This window comes from Falco biarmicus, chromosome 4 (assembly GCF_023638135.1).
Source record: "Falco biarmicus isolate bFalBia1 chromosome 4, bFalBia1.pri, whole genome shotgun sequence".
NCBI lineage: Eukaryota > Metazoa > Chordata > Aves > Falconiformes > Falconidae > Falco > Falco biarmicus.
Window position 1 is genome coordinate 65,405,010 of NC_079291.1, and position 8,580 is coordinate 65,413,589.

The window sequence follows — 8,580 nt, forward strand, 5'->3', positions numbered from 1 at the left end:
TCCACAAGAGCCTAAGCCTGCCCCTCACCCACATGTATGGCACAGAAAGTGCTGGAAAGCACCACCATCTCCCTGCATCGAACTGGGGAAACCAGGCAGAGAGTATAAACTTCATCACTGCCAACAGGCCATGCTAAAAAAAAAAAAAAAAAGGGGGAAAAAGGTTTCTTGCTTTGTTGTTTATACCTCAGTGCTATCTCAAAAGCAAAAAGCAGCCAAGATTTTACACCTGAAAACATCAGGCGTTGACCAGAATCTGTAAGAATGGAGGTTCCAAGTACTACAAAACCATTACACCTCCGTTCTGGTTTTAAATTGGATTACTGCTGACCTTTCAGAGTCCGCTGTTCATCACCCCCGCACCCAGACGACAGCCACTCTCAGCAAGGCTTTCCAGCCTCCAGATTGGGAAGGGGAACGAATCCCCAGAGACGCGGCCGTGCTCCCAGGGCACCCACGAACCGCTCCCAGCACCACTCCTGCACAGGTCTGCTCAGCTGCAGCTAGTGGGGCTACGAAGCTCTTCCAAAGGAAAGCTTCACAAAACCCAAGTCCAAGACCAATCTTAACCCCCATTTATTAACTTAAGAACATCCCGCTCAGGCTGACAAAGCCTGTGCATCACCTGCCAACTGTCTAATTTACCATTTGGAAAGCAAACGCCAGGCCTCCCTCATTAAAAAACATTACATAACATTAAATAACAAAGGGCTACAGGACATGCTTGAGTTGGTGGACATGTAAAATGAATGATTAAAAAAATTAACGCTTTTCTTCCAGACTCTCTCAGTGTCTCAAACACCCTGCAAGCCCAATGAGCTCCTTATATCCAAAATACAGCTGCAACAGTGTCTTCGCTCATCCCAACTACTGCTCTCGCATTCAACTTACTGCCATCTCTGCCCCACAGATGCTACACAACATGCAGCACTTCCCTGCTCTTTTTCAAAGCACACTCCCCACCAGACAGCAGCGGGGCTGCATTCTGCTGCCTACCATCTGACACCGGAGAGGAAGCCAAGATCTCAGCCTGCGGTGCAGGAACCCTTCCCAGGCCTGAGGCTCAGCTCCTCCAGAGCTCGCAGGACAGGACTCCAGGCTTCCCTCACATCACCACCTCAGTACAAGTCTTTTTAGCCGACAAGATCCTGAGAGCATTTGGTTTTACTGTCACAGGTAAGCAAGCCTCAAGACACTGAGACCTTTGTTTCCTACAGGTGAGAATGTTTATGCTGCAACATTTTAAGTGACATGGGTCCAACTGCAGTGGAGAAGGCACATGTCAGCAGGGTACTGCTTGGAAAATGTAACTATCACCAACCTTCCAGCAGTATACAGACTTCATGGGCACTGGGAAATCTTCCTGGATTCGCCTCACACAGAGAACTTCTGTTTGTCATCTTTTTGGAACCAAAGAAGCCAATTCAGTCTTTAAAGAACTAACTGAATTCCTCTGCTCCAGGAGCAAACTCTTTACTGTGGGTCATGAAAGAAATCATGGACATCTTGCTCCCTGTAGCATTTTAAAATGCTCTGCAAAGTCTTACCTACAAGTTTCAGCTTACCTGAAGAGCCATATCCTAAATTGCACAGCATGGGATCATCTCAGTGCTTATCAAGCGCACCAGTCTGCTGCAATGTTACCACCACAGCAAGTGGAAGACAGACTGACTTTTTGTGGTTTTTACACATACTGCACTTGCACCCAGAGCGCACTGTACCACCCCTCCCTCCCTGTCACAGCAGGGCTGGTGGAACCTGTGAGCAGTGGGGATCACAGCTCTGAGCATCTCAGGTCAAGATAAGCCTTGAAAGGGCAGACCCATGTCTTACCCTGGCTGCCAGAGAGCCATCGGCAGCTAGTAGTGTAGTAAAGCCAAGGCAGGAGGTATCCTGGAACATCTCAGCTCGATATATGCTCCACAGTAAGCTTTTTTTAAAAGCCATAACATGCAAGGAAGGGGCTGGCCAACAGGAAGGGCTGCAAGGCTGCAGCCTCTGCAGGGATTTAATAGAATTTCCCAGGAGATGGAGGGCAGCTAGCGTGAATCTGGGAGCCAGACAGGGTGCCCCAATACTCTGTGTTCATGTGTTCAGCTGCCCCAGCAGAAAGTCACCTTTACACTTTCCTCACAACCAAGTACTCCTTCTCCACAGTGATGGACCTGCTGGAGACACAAACTTCCAGTAGGAAGTATAAACATCCATTCAAATAAAACCCCCAAACTATAAGCACACAGCTTTTCTAACAAGAAGGTAACTCTTTCTCCAGTAGAAGCCCAGAGTTCCTGAGAGAGCTGCTCCCCCTCCTTCCCCTCCCGGCTCACATGGTACAGCAGGACCGAAGCAGTCTCCAAGCCACGCCACGGCTGGGCCCAAGGAAGGAGGCACAGTTTCACAGCTTCTCACTGCATCCAGGACAAGGCAAGTCTGCCTAGTCAAAGCCCAATTACAGGGCTGTGGGCAGAGCTGCTCCCACGAGCTCTGAGCGAAAAGCCACTGTAAGCACACAAAGGAAGCTCCTGTGTTGGCACCCAAGTCTCTCCCCTCTCAGCAGCACTACAAAGGAAAAGGGTTTGACTCCTGATACAGCTGGAAGTCACCAGAGTATCAAAAGGCAAACCAGGGCGCTGCACACTGGTACCAAACCCCACATTAACCAGCCCTGCTGAGCTAAGAAAGAGCATCTCTTCCACAGCCCTGAGGTCCACACCTCTCTTGCACATCCCCAGGAAGGAGCCAAAGCACAACAGGGGCTGCTGCTCACCCAAGGCTTCCTCACCACCTCAGACATGCCTTTAGTGCCTGGTGCTGCTTTTCGGATAGAGGAACTGCAGAGAGAAACAACTTCCCACCCAGACTGGCTCATGCAAGGACTGGTCCGGTCCTTCTAGCAGGGTGTATGCCCCCAGACCAGAGGCTAGGCGCATACCTGGCCGGAGCAGCCAAAGCAAAGGATTGCTGTTCCAGCACAGCTCATCAGAGCTCCTCCTAGCTAGAAAAACTGTGGGGGGGTGGGAGTATGTGTGTGTGTGTGAGGAAGGTGGGGGGAAAAAAGCTACAGAGCACAATCAGGCCCGAGTCCAGTAAAGATGTTTATTGGCAGTTGCTCTCAGACATGTCTCTTTCAGCCCAGTGGGGCTGGAGGGGGTGGGAGAAAAAATACTGATTGTCCACGAGCACAGCCCTCATGTCATTCTCATTGATCCGCTGAGTCACTCCCGTATTAACAGTTTTGACAACAGTCGGGCTGCACAGGAGCTCAGAAATGGAATACAAAATAGAGGCGATGCAAAGCCTCTCCCCATACTGACACCAGCAGAGAGAAGCACTCGGAGGGCAGAATCCAGAAACCTGCTGAACTGCAAGTGCCAACTTCCTCCTCTCCACTCACTCTTCTGAAGAGTGCTGCAACAAGAAAACCAAACACAAACCACACTGCAAGGGCAGGAACACAGAGCTCCATTCAGTGCAACCAGAGAAACTGCCGGACAGAAAAAGTCTCCCCTGCAAGCCACCACCAACTGTACCCCAGTCGTTTTGATGCAAGTGCAAACCAGAACAGCAGCTGTTTTCGCAAAGAAGCTACAGAACTGATTTATAAGGCCTTACAGATTTGTAAGCTAACGAGGAGGAGATCAAATCCCGAGGCAGACTGACACGGGAGGGCAGTCATCTCTACAAGCTGATGAGACAATCCCCCCCAGGGGGAACTGGGGGCTCCCCAAACATGCACACTACCACAGACCCAAAAGAAGCTGCCACCAGCCAGGCAGCAAGTTGGGGTTAGACCATCCTTGTCTGCACCACAAGACTACAACCCACTCAGAGGCCCAAAAGGTGCTATGCAGCGATAAAATCATCACCAAACAACGTTCCTGTCTGTAACACACCAAATTAAAACAAAACCAACAAATCTTTAGCAAGTTCCTCACAGCAGTCAAGCCTACCCTGCCACAGAGAAGGCCTCTCCACAGGATCCCCATGGAGGCCTCCTGCCCTAATTTACAGCAATTCTTTTTCAGACGCACTGGCAAACACCAAACGTTTTCTCCAATCTGTTATATAAGGCCCAATTTTTAAACCTCTGTGCTGGCAGTGGGGAGATGGGGGCATGCTGCGTGTGGCAGGCTGACCGGACAGTCCAGCTGGCAGATGAACTTACACACTCCTCATAATTTATTTCCAGATATTCAGCCACTTGTACAAAAGGAAAACAAATGGATTAGTTAAGGAGGCAACTTCCAAACACACAGGTGCAAACCCTTTGCATGCTTGCAATCATTTTACACACTGTTTCACCAGGGTTCTAGTTACCTCTAGCTTCTTTAAAGTGGAAAAATTTCACAGCAACTTGAAAGAGGTTTAACAAACTTTGTTTTTAACTTCCGAAATACACCTAACATGGCAGGTCACGGTAAGCCACTCCTCAAAAGACACCTCCCCAAACATCCTCACAACACCACATTATCTGGCCCCCTAGGTCCAAGGGCCTCACTCAGCTGCCTTCTGCCAGCCACCAAAGAGGAGCCACAGGCCCCTGGTGGCCCAGCTCCACAGGAGAGCCGCCTCTCTGCAAACCTCTCTTCTTGGCTGCCTTAGGAACAGCTAAAGTCAGCTCCTGTCTGGTGGGGGCAGAAGGGGGAGGGTATTTTTCCCGTTTCTCACATTCATCCTCACCCGCTTTGCTAAAGAAAAGAAAGCTATTTTAAATACCAGATTCAGCACAGTCCCTTTCCCCAAATAAACACTTCCCAACCCCTCTGGAGAGAGGAAAGCCACATACAAAGGAGCCAACATCCTGCAAGGCTCCGGCTCCCCCGAGCAGGCCAGGGCAGGGTGCAGGCCAGGGGGATAAACCCGGGCTGGGCCGGCCCCATCCCCACCAGCAAGCCGGCCTCGAAGGGGCCTGAGGGGGGGGTGTCGCGATCCCAGGTGGACCCGGGCCCCCTCCCCAGAGCCACAAAGCAGGAATCGCCGGGAGGGAACGGAGCAAGGCGGACCTGGGCCCTCAGCCCCCCGGCCCAGCCCGGCCCTGCGGCCCCTCCAGCCCCCCGCGCCCGGACTGACACCCCCGCACACACACTGGGGGGCCCCGCCTGACCCCCGCCCTCAGCCCCACCACCCCCGGCCTCCCCCCGGCACCCATCTCGCCCCGTGACCCCCACAGCCCCTCCTGCCCCCCGGGCCCGGCCCGGCGCCCCCCGCCTCCCCAGCGCCCCGGGCCCGGCCCCCGCCGCCCGCGGCACCGCCCAGCCCGCCCCCCCCCCCCCCCCCCCCCCGTTCTCTCCGGCACTGCCCGGTCCCGGCCAGGGCGAACGGCAGCAACAGGGCCCCCGGGCCCGGCCCCGGCACCCCATGGCGGCGTTTACCTCCGCGGGCCCTCAGCGGCGGGCCGCGCTGCCGCTGCCCCGCGGCCGCCTCCCCATGGCGGCGCCCCCGGCCCGGCTCTCCTCACGCCGCCTCTCGCCTCCCCTCACCACTCCGCGGGGCAGCGGCCAGCCAGCGACAACGCTACGCCGGCGGCGTAGGCTCCGCACGCACCCATGCGCCCCCCGCCACGCCGCCGGCGCAGGCGCCCTTCCAGAATACCAACTCCGCGGCGAAGAGGGCCCGGCAGAGCCCGGCGCAAGCGCAGCCGGCGGGAGGGTGGTGGCGCAACGGCGTTGGCGTAAAGCGCGTTCGAGAATAGGAGGCTTGAGGCGAGCGACGGGAGGAGCGGCTTTGCGGCAGCGCGAGGCGCTTTACGGTACCGCCGCGTTTGGCGGCTACCGGTGGGGCCTCCCTTTAACTCCCCGCTGCCCGGCGGGAGGACTCGGTATGGGCCCCCGCGTCATTTACCGCGTCAGGAGACGGTTTGGGGCACAGCTACCCGCGTAGGGCCCAGGCCCCGCTATAGGGTACCCTGTAGGTGCACAGCCCCTATAGGGGCCAGGCCCCGTTGCAGGATGAGATCCCCGGTCTGGGTTACAGTACCACTGCCGCGACCAGGATCGTACAGGGCACCGTCCTCAGCGTGGGGTGCTGCCCCACTGCGGGGAGCAGGGACTCCTATAGAGGACAGGCCTTGGAATGGGGTTAGCAGCCCAGTGACAAAGGACAAGCCCCAAAATGTGGCTGAGCCCTCTGCTAGAGCACAGCACCAACATAGGACACAGACCCAACGTGACATACAGCCCCGCTATAGGGCCAACCGGCACTGGTGGGACAGTCTTGGTGGTGAACTGGGTCTGGGGAGTCCCGCAGAGGGGGTGCAGCCATAGCACCAGTTGGCAAAGCCTCTTCCATCCCACCCCACCCCAACCCACGGGAGCAGAGAGAAGGCAGGGGCTGGGATGTTGCAGGCATTGAAGCCTTTTTGGAGACATCAGCCCCAAGCAGAGCCACTGGTGCTGAGCAGGAGATGGAGTGGCTGCCATCCCCTGCTGCCTCTTTTGGGAGGTAACGGGGCACAGCTCCATACTGGTGGGAGCCATTGGGACAGGAGCCGGGCAGGCATGCAGCCCCCAGTGCCACCTCTAAAAGCCTTTTGCTTTCTGCAGTTTTGGAGTTATTCTGATCAATCATTTGGCCATAAAAATTCTCTCCCTGCACTCACTCAGCGAAGGAGGGCACAGCCAAAAGCGTCGTTTCTTTGGTGCCACAAGAACTGTCGCTGTTTGAGCCTTTTAAGGTAACGTTGGAGGGAGGAGGCACCTCCCGCTGCTCTCATCTTCTTCATGGCATGAGACAGATTCACCTCAAAAATATTTTCAGGCAACGGGCAAATGAGTTTGTGTGGTTTTGGGGGAGAAACAGGTCTTTGGCCACCAGCATCACCCCAAATACACGATGCAGCATTTCCAGCCACTTGAATTGATTCTCTCCCAGTTCCAGGGAAACGCTGTCCTCCCAGTATTTGTCTAAAGTACTTTTCCCCCTTAGGTGTTTCCTTCTTGAAGCTGAGACGCACATCCCACCACTGGAGAGAACAAAATTGCCCCTCAGGTACCCAGTGGCAGAGCCATCCTCCTTTTGCTTTTTTGCACCATCCCACCGCCCCACGCTGCAGCAAGAGGTGATTTCAAGCACTTTGAGTTGTTCAGACATTTGACTTGAGAATTTAACCCATCCTCTGGAGCAGGAGAGAGGAAAAGCAAATAGTTTTGATTTTATTTCAAGGCAAATCTCCAGCAGGGACTACACAGTGTGCCAGGCGTGGTCTGCAGAGACCTGTACAGCTCATGCTACGGAACCAGCTCAGCACCGGCGAGTTAGCGAGAAAAGCCAGGGAAATTCTGTTGGGAAAGCATCCAGCTACGAACCCTACCCTCCTCCCGCAGGCACAAGTTAATTAGGGCTAAATCACAAGCAGACAACATAAAATGAACCCCTCGCGATCATGGATGGGAGAACGAGCTGCGTGGGGGCGGGTGGACGAAACCTTTGTGTTCTGCGTTGAAACATTTGCGTTCAGGGCCTGGGGAAACTGAAGAGCAACAGAAAGGCATCAAGAACCAGACAAAAAAAGCCAGCCCCTCCCAGTGTCCCATCTGCTGCAACCCCCGGGGGAAGAGCCCCCACCCTGATGCCAGGGACCCTGAACCTTTTGCGGAGCTGCTCAGGGTAGGGAGGGCTGAGCTTTGCTGCACAACCACCCCCCGACCCAGCACTTTGAGCATGTTCCTGACAAGCCTTGCCCCATCCTCCTGCCGAGCCCTGGTTCTTGCACAGGGAGCGAAAGGGAGGTGAGCAACTCGTTGCCCCCAAGTGCCAAGGACCTGCCCAAGTAGCAGCTGGATCAGGAGCTTAAAGCTGTGCCTCATGCTCATATTTTAAGGGCCTGGAGCAAAAATTGGAGTAAAAGCCGTTTCATCCTTGTGCTCAACACACCACTGGCACAGCAGCGAGCAGCTATAGGAAACCGCTGCCGGTGGAAGCAAGAGGCTGATGGCACGGCAGGGGGTACCTGGCGCAAGGCTTTGAAGGTAAGGAAGATGTTGAGATTCGCAGATGTCATATCGAGCAGCTGTGACGATAATATCTCTTTTAAGATTACATATCTGCTATGGAGCAGAACTGGGGTATGAAGCCACAATATGGTAATTTGGGGCAATAAATTCAGCTACGTGCTAAATAGAGCGATTCAACTCACCTTCGCTGTTAAACAGCCCGTTTACTCCAGGGATAACAGTCTCCTTCTGGGCAATAAACCAGAGAAGGCAGAAGCCAGCTCTGCAAGGGGCCAGCGCGAGTCTCTGTGCTGCTGAGAGGCCAGGAGGAAGAGCTCAACCCCAGTGCCCGGGAGATGGGACCTTCTCACCACCACCCACACCTGTGCTCTCCATTCCCTTCAACAGAAGATGAGAATAATGGCAGCACCTTTGGCAAGAGCTTATCGGGCATCTGTAAGAGTCCAAACCACAGCGTGCTACTCTCATGCCAGTCCCCAGCGCAGAGGATGAGCTTTATCTGTAAACGTGCTGTTCTTTCAAAGAAAAAACAACATGCAGTGGGAGACTTTGGAGGAAAATAGATTTCGCCATTTCCCTCTGCCAGATAACTCTGGTTACCTAGGAACAGACACACTTCTCTAATGCG

At 54.5% G+C, this 8,580-nt stretch overlaps 1 protein-coding gene across 3 annotated transcripts in view; it reads right to left on the reverse strand.

The window, feature by feature from the left end:
* The window catches only part of CSNK1G2 (casein kinase 1 gamma 2), a 46,426-nt gene extending 40,894 nt beyond the window's left edge, over positions 1-5,532 (reverse strand). For 2 of the 3 annotated variants that reach the window (XM_056336095.1, XM_056336093.1), the window contains exon 1: positions 5,373-5,532. The gene's annotated coding sequence lies outside the window, so the exon portion shown is untranslated. The remainder of the gene's footprint in view (positions 1-5,372) is intronic. The other variant, XM_056336094.1, reaches the window with a different exon arrangement.
* Positions 5,533-8,580: the final 3,048 nt, after the last annotated feature.